Here is a 13,108-nt window from a genome sequence, read left to right as displayed (position 1 = left end):
GAGATAACAAGTAAACGTTGATCAAAAGAACAATTATTCTATAATCTCTAATTATGTAGACTTCTTGCAAATTAAGTAATGCAGATGTGTAACAATAGTCTAACTCTTGAGAGCGTGTAAAATGGACCCATAACACACCCGGATGTCATGGAAACTAATGATATCCAGCCAAATCTTCGGCCCTTTTCCAGTGCGATGCTGAGAGAGCTTCTACCAATTCGAGGGGAAGATGTAATAAAGAAACAATGGGCTCTATGGTGTGAGTATTTCACTTGCATATGCACATAAAATGTCTGCAAACCGGAGAAATAGTCTATGACCACAGTCCAAAGTATACATGAGAATTAGCTTGAAGTAAATCAAACTTTTCTGGAATGGAAATACTCTTGTACAACAACAGCACATCCACCCCACCCCCACCACCCTGCTGGTCTTTTCGCAATCGCAAGCAATCCCAAAACAATTATTGCCAAAGGTTTAGCTGTGTATTCCCTGTGGACAGCACACGACACCCAAGAGAGAAGAAGAAAGGGAAAAGCAGAGAGTGAGTGAGTGAGTGAGGGAGTGAGTGAGTGAGTGAGCGAGCGAGTGAGAGAGAGAGAGAGAGAGAGAGAGAGACTTCAATTATGCCATGACACACCTATTTTTGCGTGTTTTCCCGTGTAAAGAAAACGAACAAACAAAAAACCCATAATTATGCAGCATTAATTTAATTGTGGGTGGGAAAAGGGTATAACTGAACAAAGCCAGGGGTAGGGTTACAGTGCTTTCAACAGAGGGCGCTATGCTTAAATCATGCACCGACACATCTCCCATTAAGCAGCCACAGCCGCAGAACAAAATGCCATTATATAAGAGTTGTAAGTCTAGACGAGACGTGACATATCTGCATGTGTGCAAGTGCCAGCACACCCATGAGCCCATGATAAATCACTAAACACACTGCAGCATAGCGCACATATACAATGTACACATGCACCCCTACACACAAAAATACTCAGAAACACAACACACACACACACACACACACACACACACACACACACACACACACACACTTGTAATGCTATACTTGTGAGGACATCACAATTTAGATTTTAAGAATGCCATTTTAATTAAATGTTTTCCTTTTTTAACCTTACCCCGAAAACCAAAAATATCAGATCTACAAGCTCAGAGAGCTTGTAGATCTGCTGTTTTCAGTGCATGACACCGGTACGCAACTATGTATAAATCAGTATACAAGTATAGTAATACAAGCAGAGGCACGCACGCGCGTGCGCGCGCGCGTACACACACACACACACACACACACACACACACACACACACACACACACACACACACACACACACACACACACACACACACACACACACACACACACACACACACACACACACACACACACACACACACACACACACACACACACACAAACAGTGAGACACACACACACGCGCAAACAGTGAGACACACATCCAGAAGACGGAGAGACAGTAGTATTTCAGTGAACCATAAAAGGGAAGAAGGACAGTGGAGGCATTAAATATGTATAAGTGACAGGCTAAATAATTCAGGGGACATAATATATCCCCCAGCCACACAGGGTTGCTACAAATGAGGAGCTACGCTGTGCGCTGCGGGCCCAGGGCACGTTCCAAATCAAATGCCTTCCGTCCACAAGACAGAACGATGAAAGAGAGACAATATGGAAAGGTGGTGACAGACATGTAGTCAGAGTATGAGAATTCAGAATATATATAATATATTATATATATATATATATATATATATATATATATATGTATATGAGTCCTGAAAAGTAACAGTTTTGGACATAATGAGGTTTCCACCTCGACAGAGACGATATACTCTGCGTGTGTGTGTGTGTGTGTGTGTGTGTGTGTGTGTGTGTGTGTCTAAACAAAATGATTCAATTAGATGAATAATATCGTATTTCCTTTGATATGTCCGTCTGTCACACGCAATGATGTTGGCTGTGTTAATGTTGCTGTGTCCTGTCTTCTATAGTCATCATGTGACCAGTGCTGTGCATGACCGCGTCTGTCAGTATTTACAGCACATGTAGAGCTGTACCTAAAGCCTGTTAACTGTTTATTTGCCAACATGTCGCCATATATGTAGATATACATTATACATTCTGCATATAATGTTGGTATTAAAAGCGTAGTGTGTTTTAAATAGCCGGCGGCAATATGAGCGGTATTTATGTGTGTTTTGTAAAGTCCACATGGGCGCACTTTTGTTATTTTTGCCCTGAGGGGCAGATTGCGTCGCTGAATATGTGCTTCATAACTACAGTAGTAACTAGCGGGCACTGTGTGTGTGTGTGTGTGTGTGTGTGTGTGTGTGTGTGTGTGTGTGTGTGTGTGTGTGTGTGTGCGTTTGTTACGGGTATTGTGTCATAAAAGCCTGCACTGGGGGCCCACTGCAACTAAGTATCACCATCGCCCTTAAGGGGTCCATTTGGTTCCATTTGTACACTCTTGGAGATACAAACCCATCGAGAAACACTGTCTGCTAAATGCCTCAAGTATAAATTAAAAGGGTCCATTTGGTTAGTGTCCATATGCTCTCGGAGTGACGTGGGGTGAGCTTGTACAGCTATTTTTTTTATTTAATTTAGAAAAAGTTTTGAACATTCGGGGGACATTTTTGAAAATGTTAATTTAGAATGACATGACCAAAAAGAGGGATGCCAGGGTTAAAGTGGTTAACACTGTGGATTTTACTGTGTGCATTATGAAAGACCACTGCTATGTCCCAGGCACCCCTGAGCAAGGCATGAAAAACCCTCATTCAAATGACAACTATGAGAGGATAGCGTTGCTGTCGGGCAGAAACCTCTTATCTCCATATTTTAACTTTTTGTGTTTTTTCATAAATGAACGCCCTACTTGATCATACTACAGCGTCACAAAAGTATTTTAAAAAATTGTTATTTTTGAATCCTGAAAAGTAGTAGGAAATCTAGTCACATTTAAACTGAGTTTTACTAAATAACAGTACAGCTGTAAACACCTGAGTATCAATCTAAAGGTAGGGTAAGTGGTATTTCTTGAAAAGTAACCGTTTTGGACAAAATGAGGTTTCCAACCGACAGAGACGATAGACTGGTTGTCAAAGTGGGGTCCAGCAGGGTTCCTTGATGGGGTTCTAAATGGACCCTTACAGGTCTGCAATCTCTGAGAGTTATGGGGTGCTTGAAATCAAATGGTTTGAGCACCACTAGAGGGGATAGAGGAATGGAGTGCAATGGAAATGAGTGAAAGAGATGGCGTTCTCACAGCAAATCTGCTTTAATAGGCCCCTGCTTCATCATCTCCAGTATGGCAGCAGAGTGAAATGGGCGGTGACTGGTGGAGAACACTGGCAGGTAAATGGACAGGGCGATTGGCAGACATATCGGAATTAGCTGATTACTGAACTTGTATGGGTCTCGTATATCATAGCCGGCGAGAAATATTTAACACCAAAGGCTCTCAATTATCCACATTTCAGCTGACACAGGATATCTAACGGTCACGGCGAGAGAGAGAGAGAGAGAGAGAGAGAGAGAGAGAGAGAGAGAGAGAGAGAGAGAGAGAGAGAGAGAGAGAGAGAGAGAGAGAGAGAGAGAGAGAGAGAGCATGAGAGAGAGAGAGAGAGAGAGAGAGAGAGAGAGAGAGATAGAGAAAGAGAAAGTGCCTCCCAATCAATGGCAGTTGGTGTTTATCAAAATGGATAATAAATAAATAATGACTTGATGAATACATTTTAAAATGGACAAGTTCGATACCAGGTCCTGAAAGGCAGATTAAAGCCGCCCATGTTTTTCCTCACGTCTTTCTCTCTCGCTCCCTCTCTGTCTTCTTAATTCCCTTCGACCCCCTCTCTCTCTCTCCTTTGCTTTCTCCTTCTCTCTCTCTCTGGTGTATTGACATTGGCAGAAATGCAAGCTGGGCAATAAGTCAGAGACGAGCGGAGCCGGGGCCCGGCAGGTTACCATGGAGATGGATGAGCGTGAGGACCAAGGGGGTCTAGCAGGACTGTACAGATGTTTCACAGCATACAAGAGGCTCATGGATACAGATGTTTCACAGCATATACAAGAGGCTCGTGGATACAGATGTTTCACAGCATATACCAGAGGCTCATGGATACAGATGTTTCACAGCATACAAGAGGCTCATGGATACAGATGTTTCACAGCATATACAAGAGGCTCATGGATACAGATGTTTCACAGCATATACAAGAGGCTCATGGATATAGATGTTTCACAGCATACAAGAGGCTCATGGATACAGATGTTTCACAGCATATACAAGAGGCTCATGGATACAGATGTTTCACAGCATACAAGAGGCTCATAGATGCAGATGTTTCACAGCATACAAGAGGCTCATAGATGCAGATGTTTCACAGCATACAAGAGGCTCATGGATACAGATGTTTCACAGCATATACAAGAGGCTCATAGATGCAGACGTTTCACAGCATACAATAGGCTCATAGATGCAGATGTTTCACAGCATACAAGAGGCTCATAGATGCAGATGTTTCACAGCATACAAGAGGCTCATGGATAGAGGCACATCCCCAGGCAGTGGTGGAAGAAGTACTCAGTAAAAGTAAGAGTACCACATATATTCAGATGGGGGTCCGCGGCCAAATACATATCAATGTGGGCCGGTGGTCCGCGGCACTGAAAAGTTAGAGAACCACTGGCCTACAGTACTTTAGTAAACGTACTTAGTTACTTTCCACCACTGTCTAGTGTATGGCAGGGCCGTGCAGGTGTTTCATGGCAAAGAGGCCATGGATGAAGGCTGTGTGCATAGAAGGCACGACCCCGGGGGCTGAGGTTAGAAAGCTAGTGGGGGAGGGGGACGGGACACCTTGGGGCTTTGCCCTTTTCCAAGGCTGGAGAGATCTACAGTATCAGTGGTGGAAAGCAACTAAGTACATTTACTCAAGTAACTACTAGTACTTAAGAACAATTTTGAGGTACTTTTACTTTACTGGAGTATTTCCAATTTTCAATACTTTCACTTCTACTCCACAACATCTCAGAGGCAAATATTATACTTTTACTCCACTACAATTATTTGAAACCTTTTAGTTACTAGTTACTTTGTAGATTTTGATTATTATTACAAAACATACATTAACCCTATTTAAACTTTGGCTATTTGAAAATAGCCGATCTACAAGCTCACAATGTGTCACATCGCGATGCATTGTGAGCTTGTAGATCTGCTATTTTCAAAAGATGTTTATACATTTGAAAACTTGAAATGAGACAATCTGCATAATGAGTACTTTCTACTTTTGGTACCTTAAGTACATTTTAATACCAATACTTGCTGTATCACTGCCAGACAAAATATGATTATACTGTAGGCTGCTACTCATGCTAATCATACAAACACACAGTAAATCAACACATTAATATGAATGGAATCCCTCCCTGAGTCAATAATTATGAAATCAGGCTGGGATTTTGTGATGTTGAACTTTGGTTGTGTGCCTGACCATCTTTAACAGTTTGATGCGCAAAAAATAAATCATTTCTCTCCAGAAAATCTAAATGCATTTTAAATGATTGACTCATATTTTGACTTAAATTGTTGACTATGCTTGTGTTAGTTTAACCCATTAAGACCAGAACGCATCTGTGTAACCACTTAAACCACTATTTTATACTTTGGCTATTAAAAAATAGCAGATATACAAGCTCATAGCGTGGCACCAAGTGCCGCGCTACGAGCTTGTAGATCTGCTATTTTTTTTAAAATCGTGAAAATGTGTGTAAATCTTTGAATATAGATATTTTTTAAAGCAAACATTTTTAACTCAAATATTTACTTCTGGGGGTCCCTAGAACGGCGGCCAAATACATTTTTGGGGGGTCCTTCACATGAAAAAGTTTGAGAACCACTAATATATATATATAGCAAAAAGTTTTTTCAGAAAACTGTTAGGATTTAGAAGACATTTTGTGAATTGAAACCTCAGGCCTTAATGGGTTAAATAGCTGTGTAATGAGATGTAAAAGCTGGTGGTTTTCACAGTCTGGCGATGGGGTGATCATCACGCCCAGCCTTGGGAAGTGGCTAAGTGATCATGTGCCCAAAAAGGTTGCCCACCCCTGCTATAGAGAGACACTTTGAACTCCATGCACTTCAATGGAAGTAAGAGCCCATTAGCGCTTGGCGGAATGGAAGAGTGGTGCGTTGTGTGTGGCTGACGCTTTTCTTTTTTTTTTGGCACAGAACGAGTTGAAAGTGTCTAACGTTGGAGGAGCTGCTGAATCAAACGTCACCTGTCTAACAGCAGCGGCGGGTGACTTTAATCAACTGTCTCAATGTGAGCCAACCAATTAAAAACTGTGTACAAGGCTCTGATGGAGAACCTCACGGTACAGCATATTGTTTCGGCAACACCTCAGATGCAGACTAACCACGGAGGAAAGCCCGGTTTTCATTCTAAAACTGAGCCATGTGATCCATGAGAAGCAAAAAGAACAAAAAAGGGTTCCGGTGGCGGGGAATCCCCACACAATGTGAATCAATAAGTTTAGTCTCGCTAGTTGCCATACGAGTTTGAATAAAAGATGGATATACCAAACAATTATTATACCAAAAGAAACAAAAGGATCATACCAAACTAAACACATTTTAAACCAGGGGAATCATTGTGGAGGTGCACAGCCTTTGGTGCCGGCCACCTGATGACGTAAAGTTATTTCTGCTCCAGACCGGATCAGAAAACTGAAAATGGTATTGATCCCAGGCTACAGTCAGTACAGTAGGTGCAGACAGTTTTTTGATTGATGAGTTTTATTTTTTTTTTTACATTGAAAATGAGTTTTCATTGATATACCGATAAATAGGAACTTAAAGTATACCATCTTAGTTTCATTCAACTGAATCAACTGCCAATCAACTGGCTGGCCTCTAACTCATTCATGGCTGGCGGTCACGACTCATTCCTCCCACTGCCCCACGTTCCTTTGAGCTGAACGCAGTCGGCCTCTTCTGAATGTCTTCTCTCTCCCTTTGTGAACAACAGGTTCCTCACACCAAAAGCTGTGACTCATCGGCCACTGTGACGCAAGGGGCGCCGATCCGTTTATAAAACAATAAGGTGGGTCAAAGAGCCACATACTGTACTGCAGGACAGGGATACGTTATTGTAGCCTGGCATTGGCCAGACTGGTAAAGTATCATTCATAGTCGGACGTAAGGAGACGTAACGAGCGCCAGCGCTCCTTGCGTTGGCGTTTTTGTCTCCCCCTCCGTCACTTACGGCTCCAGGATTTCCGTCAGGCCGACGTACGTTCGTTTGTACGTTGCCTGTAGTACCAGTGGAGCCTGTTGGCAGTATAAGGAAAAAAAGTTTTCCTCGGGCCCTCTTTCTCCAAAAAAAGACCCACGTTGGTTGGTGGAAGTACTTGAGTAAATGTACTTAAGTACTTAGACCCGTCGATCCACGGTCTGTGAAATATATAGCATATATAGCACAGTGCAGTAGGGGTCGAAACTCACGTTTTGTAGACAACCATTGTTTTTGTCTAGTTTGTGGACTAGTTTGTGTCTTTTATTGCGTTGTTTTGACTAGATGCTACAATGGTAGCTTCATGTTGTTAGCTGCGCTGATGCCAGCTGGCTGTGTTGCCAGGTTTTGTGAGAGAAATAAGCAACCAGGTCTATGAAAACAAGCCCAAAAGAATCGACTAGGATATAGCAGATCTACAATATATGTTTGAGAATCACTGGTTTAAATAATAATTGGCCCAAATAAGCAACTACACTTTAGAAACAAGCCCAGTTTCATGAAACACAGGAAATGATGTTGTAATCCAAAGTGCAGTGGACTCTGCATGGCAGGGGCGTCCTCCTCCCTGAGCCAAGCTTGCGCCTGACCGCATACCTGTTGTGTAGGATTGATGTTGGTAATCGAAGCACCGATGAGACACTGTGGGTTTTCAGATGAGCGGTGACACCGTTTGGGTCATCAGGTGGGCAGGCCCTCCTTCTTGGGTGTTTCGCTGACAAGCCCACGACACCTCCAGAGGGTTCAGCAGTGAATCCCAGCGTCCCAGGTTCACTCCCTACTAGATGTCACCAACTCATCTGAAGGCCCATGTGGGGTCCTTTTTCCTCATCCACAGCCACTGACTCCCCTTTTCAGCAGCCCTGGAGAGGTCCTTGACCGCCTGCCGGTGGGCTTTCCCTTGTACTCCCATCTCTCTGAGTAGCCTAGATGTTGAGGTAGCTACGAACCCTCTGCAACCTACTTCCACTGGGCAGACCTTCGCTTTCCAGCCTTGTTGTTGAGCATCTGCTGCGAGATCGGCGTACCTCAGCATCTTCCGCTCGTAGGCCTCCTCCACTGCACCCTCCCAGGGCACAGTGAGTTCGATGATGAAAACGAGCTTGAGCGAGGCTGACCACAGAACCAGGTCTGGTCGCAGGTTGGTGGATGCGATCTCAGCTGGGAAGCAGAGTTTTGTGTCCAAGTCTGCCAGCATCTTCCAGTCCCGTGCTCTGCCAAGCTGCCCAGTGTTTGGTTTTGCGGTGGTGCTGCTTGCTTTACCCTTGCCCTCCCGAACAAATGGTGTTGGCTGCCAACGGGTTGACGGGGGAGGAAGGGAGTTCACGCTTGTCCGGCGACTTTCCAGCACTGCTGCAAGGCACTTTAGCACCTGGTTGTGCCGCCAGGTGTAACGACCTTGGGTGAGGCTGGTCTTGCATCCCACTAAGATGTGCTTCAGTGTTGCTGGACTTGGACATAGAGGGCACGTGGGGTCTTTGCCATACCACTGGCTTAGGTTGACAGGAGAAGGTAAGACGTCGTAGGCAGCCCTGATGGTGAAGCTCGCCCTGAATGCCTCCATCTCCCACAGATCTTTCCAGGAGCCTCTTCTCCACTCCTTCCCATGTCATCCACTGCCCTTGCTTTGCCTGCGCAACAGCCTTTGCGCGCCTTCCTGCTTCCTCTTCCTGACGTACCTCCTGGACCACCAGCTTGCGTCTCTGAGATGGGTTGGCCTTGCTCCAGGCCGGTGTACTGGCCCCAAGGCCGAGACCACTCCTCCCCTCTTGTACTCGGCCCACGATGTCCCTGTGTCTGAGTGCTGCCTTTGCCTGCTCAGTTGCGACCAATGGGGTCCACTTCCTCCCAGTGGCCAGGATGGGGGCAGCTTGGGCTACAAATGGATCGTTCGAATCCAGGAGCATCATCTCCAGTCTCACTTTGGCGCACTTGTACTCCTCTGCCAGACTGGAAATGGGTAGGTGTAACATCCCTTTTCCGTAGAGCCCAATGCTGCTGAGGCACCTGGGAAGGCCGAGCCACTTCCTTACATATGAGTTGACCAGTCTCTCCAGCTTTTCCACCTTTGAGAGCGGGACTTCATAGAGTGTTAGTGGCCACAGGAGACGAGGAAGTAGACCGTACTGCATGCACCAGAGTTTCAGCTTGCCAGGAAGCAGGGTTTTATCGATGTTTTCCAGGCCGTTGGCTACCTCCTTCCTGAGCTGCTCTACTTGCTCTTTGTATTTGAGGGAGGCGTCATACCAGCGACCTAGGCTTTTCACAGGCTTCTCGGTGACCGTTGGAATGGGTTCCTCGCCAATGTGGAAGCGGTGGTCTACCAGCTTCCCCTTGACAATGGAGATGCTTCTGGACTTGGACGGCTTGATCTTCATGCGAGCCAGCTCAATGTTTTCCTGGAGCTTTCCCAGTAGCCGTACAGTGCAAGCCTTGGTCATGGTGAGTGTTGTGAGGTCGTCCATGTAGGCTCTAATCGGCGGCAGCCTCAGCCCAGGTTTTATTCGCTGTCCTCCAACCACCCATCGAGAGGCCCTGATGATGACCTCCATGGCCAGGGTGAAGGCTAGTGGGGAGATGGTGCAGCCGGCCATGATTCCCACTTCCATATGCTGCCATGATGTAGTAAACTCTGTTGTTGTCACGCAGAGCTGGACATCCTGGAAGTAGGCCTTGACAAGTGATGTGAGAGCTGGTGGGACCCTGAAGTAGTTGAAGGCTGTCCACAGGAGGTTGTGAGGAACTGAGCCAAAAGCGTTGGCGAGGTCCAGGAACACCACGTGGAGGTCTGTTTTCTCCATCTTGGCGACCTGGATCTGATGCCAGATCACACTGGCGTGTTCCACACACCCTGAGAAGCCTGAGATACCTGCTTTCTGGATTGACGTGTCAATCAGGTTGTTTCTCTGTAGGTATCCCGCCAGTCTGTGCGCGACCACACTGAAGAAGATTTTAGAAACAAGCCCAAATAAAACCGCAACCACCAATACAAAATTGCTTGTTTGTTTACAAGCAACTTTACAGAAAATAAGCCCAAAGTCGCTTATAATAAGCAGACATGGCATGGGTACCGGTACATACTCTCGCAACTGCCATCTAGTGGATGAATAGGTGTATTACGCCTGTACACTTTAAAATAAATAAAATAACCCCTAAATAACGTGAGCGACTATGCATGCGTCCGTAAAGAACGGACGGAATCCCTCACCCCCTGACGCACGTTTTAGACCCATCTAGGGACTATGAACGGGCCTTAACGTGGATTCATTCTCATGTTCCTCCCCGGTATCAGTCTGGTAGTGATGTGCGGGTCGGGTTTTTTCATGACCCGCCCTGCCCCAACCCGCCACGGAACCCAACCCGCCTCAACCCGCCCCGCGAACCCATATATAAATCTATGGCTCAACCCGCCCCGCGACCCGCGGTGGGAATATATATATAGATTATATAGCGCTCTTTTAAGTACCCAAAGTCGCTTTAAATGTCTACAGAAGCACAACATTGTCATGGGCTAAATAAACAAGCATGTTGTTGTTGTTTTTTTTTCGCGTGTGAGAGCGGCTGACCCGCTCACCCGCAGCCCGCATAATTGCCTACTGACCCGCTCATCACTACAGTCTGGACTGGCCCGAGTATGAGAAATCAGAAAATGATCGGGCCAATCAGTGACTGCGTTTGAACTGCTGTCCGTACAACAGTGAAAAGCATCAAAATCATTTTCTGATTTCTCATACTCGCTCCCTATGGGCCGAAGTCCAGACTGATACCGGGGAGGAAAGTGAGAGTGAATCCACATTATCAGTCTGGCCAATGCCAGGCTAATGTTATTGAATTCCAAGAGTGGTTGAAAGTAACTAAGTACGGTACTTAGTATTTACTCAGGTACTGTACTTGATTTGAGGTACTTTTACTTTACTTGAGTATGTACATTTTTTCTATACTTTACACTTCTACTCCACTACATCTAAGAGGCAAATATTGCACTTTTTACTCCACTACAATTATTTGAAATCTAATCATTTTGTCTCAAATGAAGTCACTTCGTTGATTTAGATTATCATTACAAAAACAAACATACATAAACCAATGTTAGTAGAAAACAATGTTTTACCTACAACCTCCCGTTTGATGCATTTTAATCGAAAACACCCACCGACTGCCCTTTCTAAACAGACTAACTAATTCGAATTATGCTCAAAGTGTTTTTTTATTTACACTTGGGTCTAACCCTTGCTTGTTAATGTGTAACACCCACTCAGTACAAATGTGATTCTGTTTCTTTTTTTTTTTTTCTTTTGTTTAGACGCGATGAATCACCCAATATTGGATAGTGAATCAAGCAAAGTGCGATTTTGCAGTTCCCCATATTTCCCAATATGGGGAACTGAATCAAGCACAATGGATGGTTTTGAGGGATCTTTGAGGCAGAGCCCATACGGAGCTGACTATATTTTATTATGTACTGTAGTTAAGATGTATAGGACTTGGCCCTCATTCTACACAGCAAAACTCTAAGTTTTACTGCCTTTTTGTGGCTCTTGTAATGTATTTAAAATTTAGTGCCAGAGGCACCGTGGAGGAATCGAACTGCAGTCTCCACAGTGGTGGGCTGGAACTCCACGACGTGCTAATATGCCCTTATAAAGTGGTGGAACAAAATACTCAAATGTTTTACTTAAGTAAAAGTATCAATACTGCAATGCAGAAATACTCTATAATAATAGAGTAGTGCTGATAATAAGTACAAAAGTATTGGCATCACAATGTACTTAAAGTACCAAAAGTAAAAGTACTCATTATGCAAATGTCCCATTTCACAAGTGTTCAAAAATCAAAATCTTTTGAGCTTGTAGATCTACTATTTTCAAAAGGCCGAAGTATATATGGATAAAGTGGTTAATGCATGTTTTGTAATAATTATCAAAATCTACAAAGTAACTACAGTTTTAAGATAATTGTAGTGTAGTAAAAAATACAATATTTGCCTCTGAGATAGGAGTAAAAGCACTGAAAATGTTAAATACTCCAGTAAAGTAAAAATGTATCCTCAAAGTTGTACTCAAGTACGGTACTTGTGTAAATTTTATTTTAAAAAGTTATTTTTACACCACTGGAACTTCAACCCCTTTGCCCCTGCTAATATGCCCTTCTAAAGCAAAACTATGGCTGAAGCTCACTCAAGATTTAAGAGTTAAGTAAGTGTGGGGTTTGCTGAGCGGCAACCTTTTCAACGTTCCTGCTGAAAGACGGCCAGCAACACTTTAATAAGGCTTCCACCAGTCGATTCCTAGTGCTCCACACTGATCTCCCCGAGGAATCTCTCTACAGCCTCTCTAATGCTCCCTCACTTATGTCAGTAAGAGTAGAAACATGGTGAGAAAAGAGCCAGGGCCAGAGGTGGAACTCCCACTGGGGGAGAAGAACACCACAGGGCTGTGTGCACTCTGCACGGCACACACTGTTAGTTTGATTCTGGAGGGTGCAGCTATACTGCAAAAGAGGATTTAGAGTGAAAGTTAAAACGGAACTGAGTTGACCGCCGACCGATCAACAGCGGGGTCTGGTCTCACTAGCAGTGGTGGAAAAAGTACTACATTTGTTGACCTAAAGGGATAGTTCACCCCCAAAAATGACTTCTATTAGTCATCCCATGGAGACTTGAATTCATGGATATTGTTTTGTTTTTGTCGCATTCCTAAGCCAATAATTTGATGACCGGCAGCGGTTCCGGTAGGAGACACAAAGAGTCTCCTTTGTGTCTCCT

The 13,108-nt window shown here is 44.4% G+C and overlaps 1 protein-coding gene across 1 annotated transcript in view; it reads right to left on the bottom strand.

Annotated features, from left to right (window-relative positions):
• Nucleotides 1-13,108, bottom strand: part of LOC308105796 (protein unc-13 homolog C-like) — a gene marked incomplete at its 5' end in the record, with an annotated part of 229,949 nt that overhangs the window by 165,400 nt on the left and 51,441 nt on the right. The gene's annotated exons all lie outside the window — the stretch shown is intronic.

The sequence above is a fragment of the Gymnoscopelus braueri genome (assembly GCF_963280865.1).
Source record: "Gymnoscopelus braueri genome assembly, chromosome: 1".
Lineage (NCBI taxonomy): Eukaryota > Metazoa > Chordata > Actinopteri > Myctophiformes > Myctophidae > Gymnoscopelus > Gymnoscopelus braueri.
This window is presented reverse-complemented; position numbering and strand designations above follow the sequence as displayed.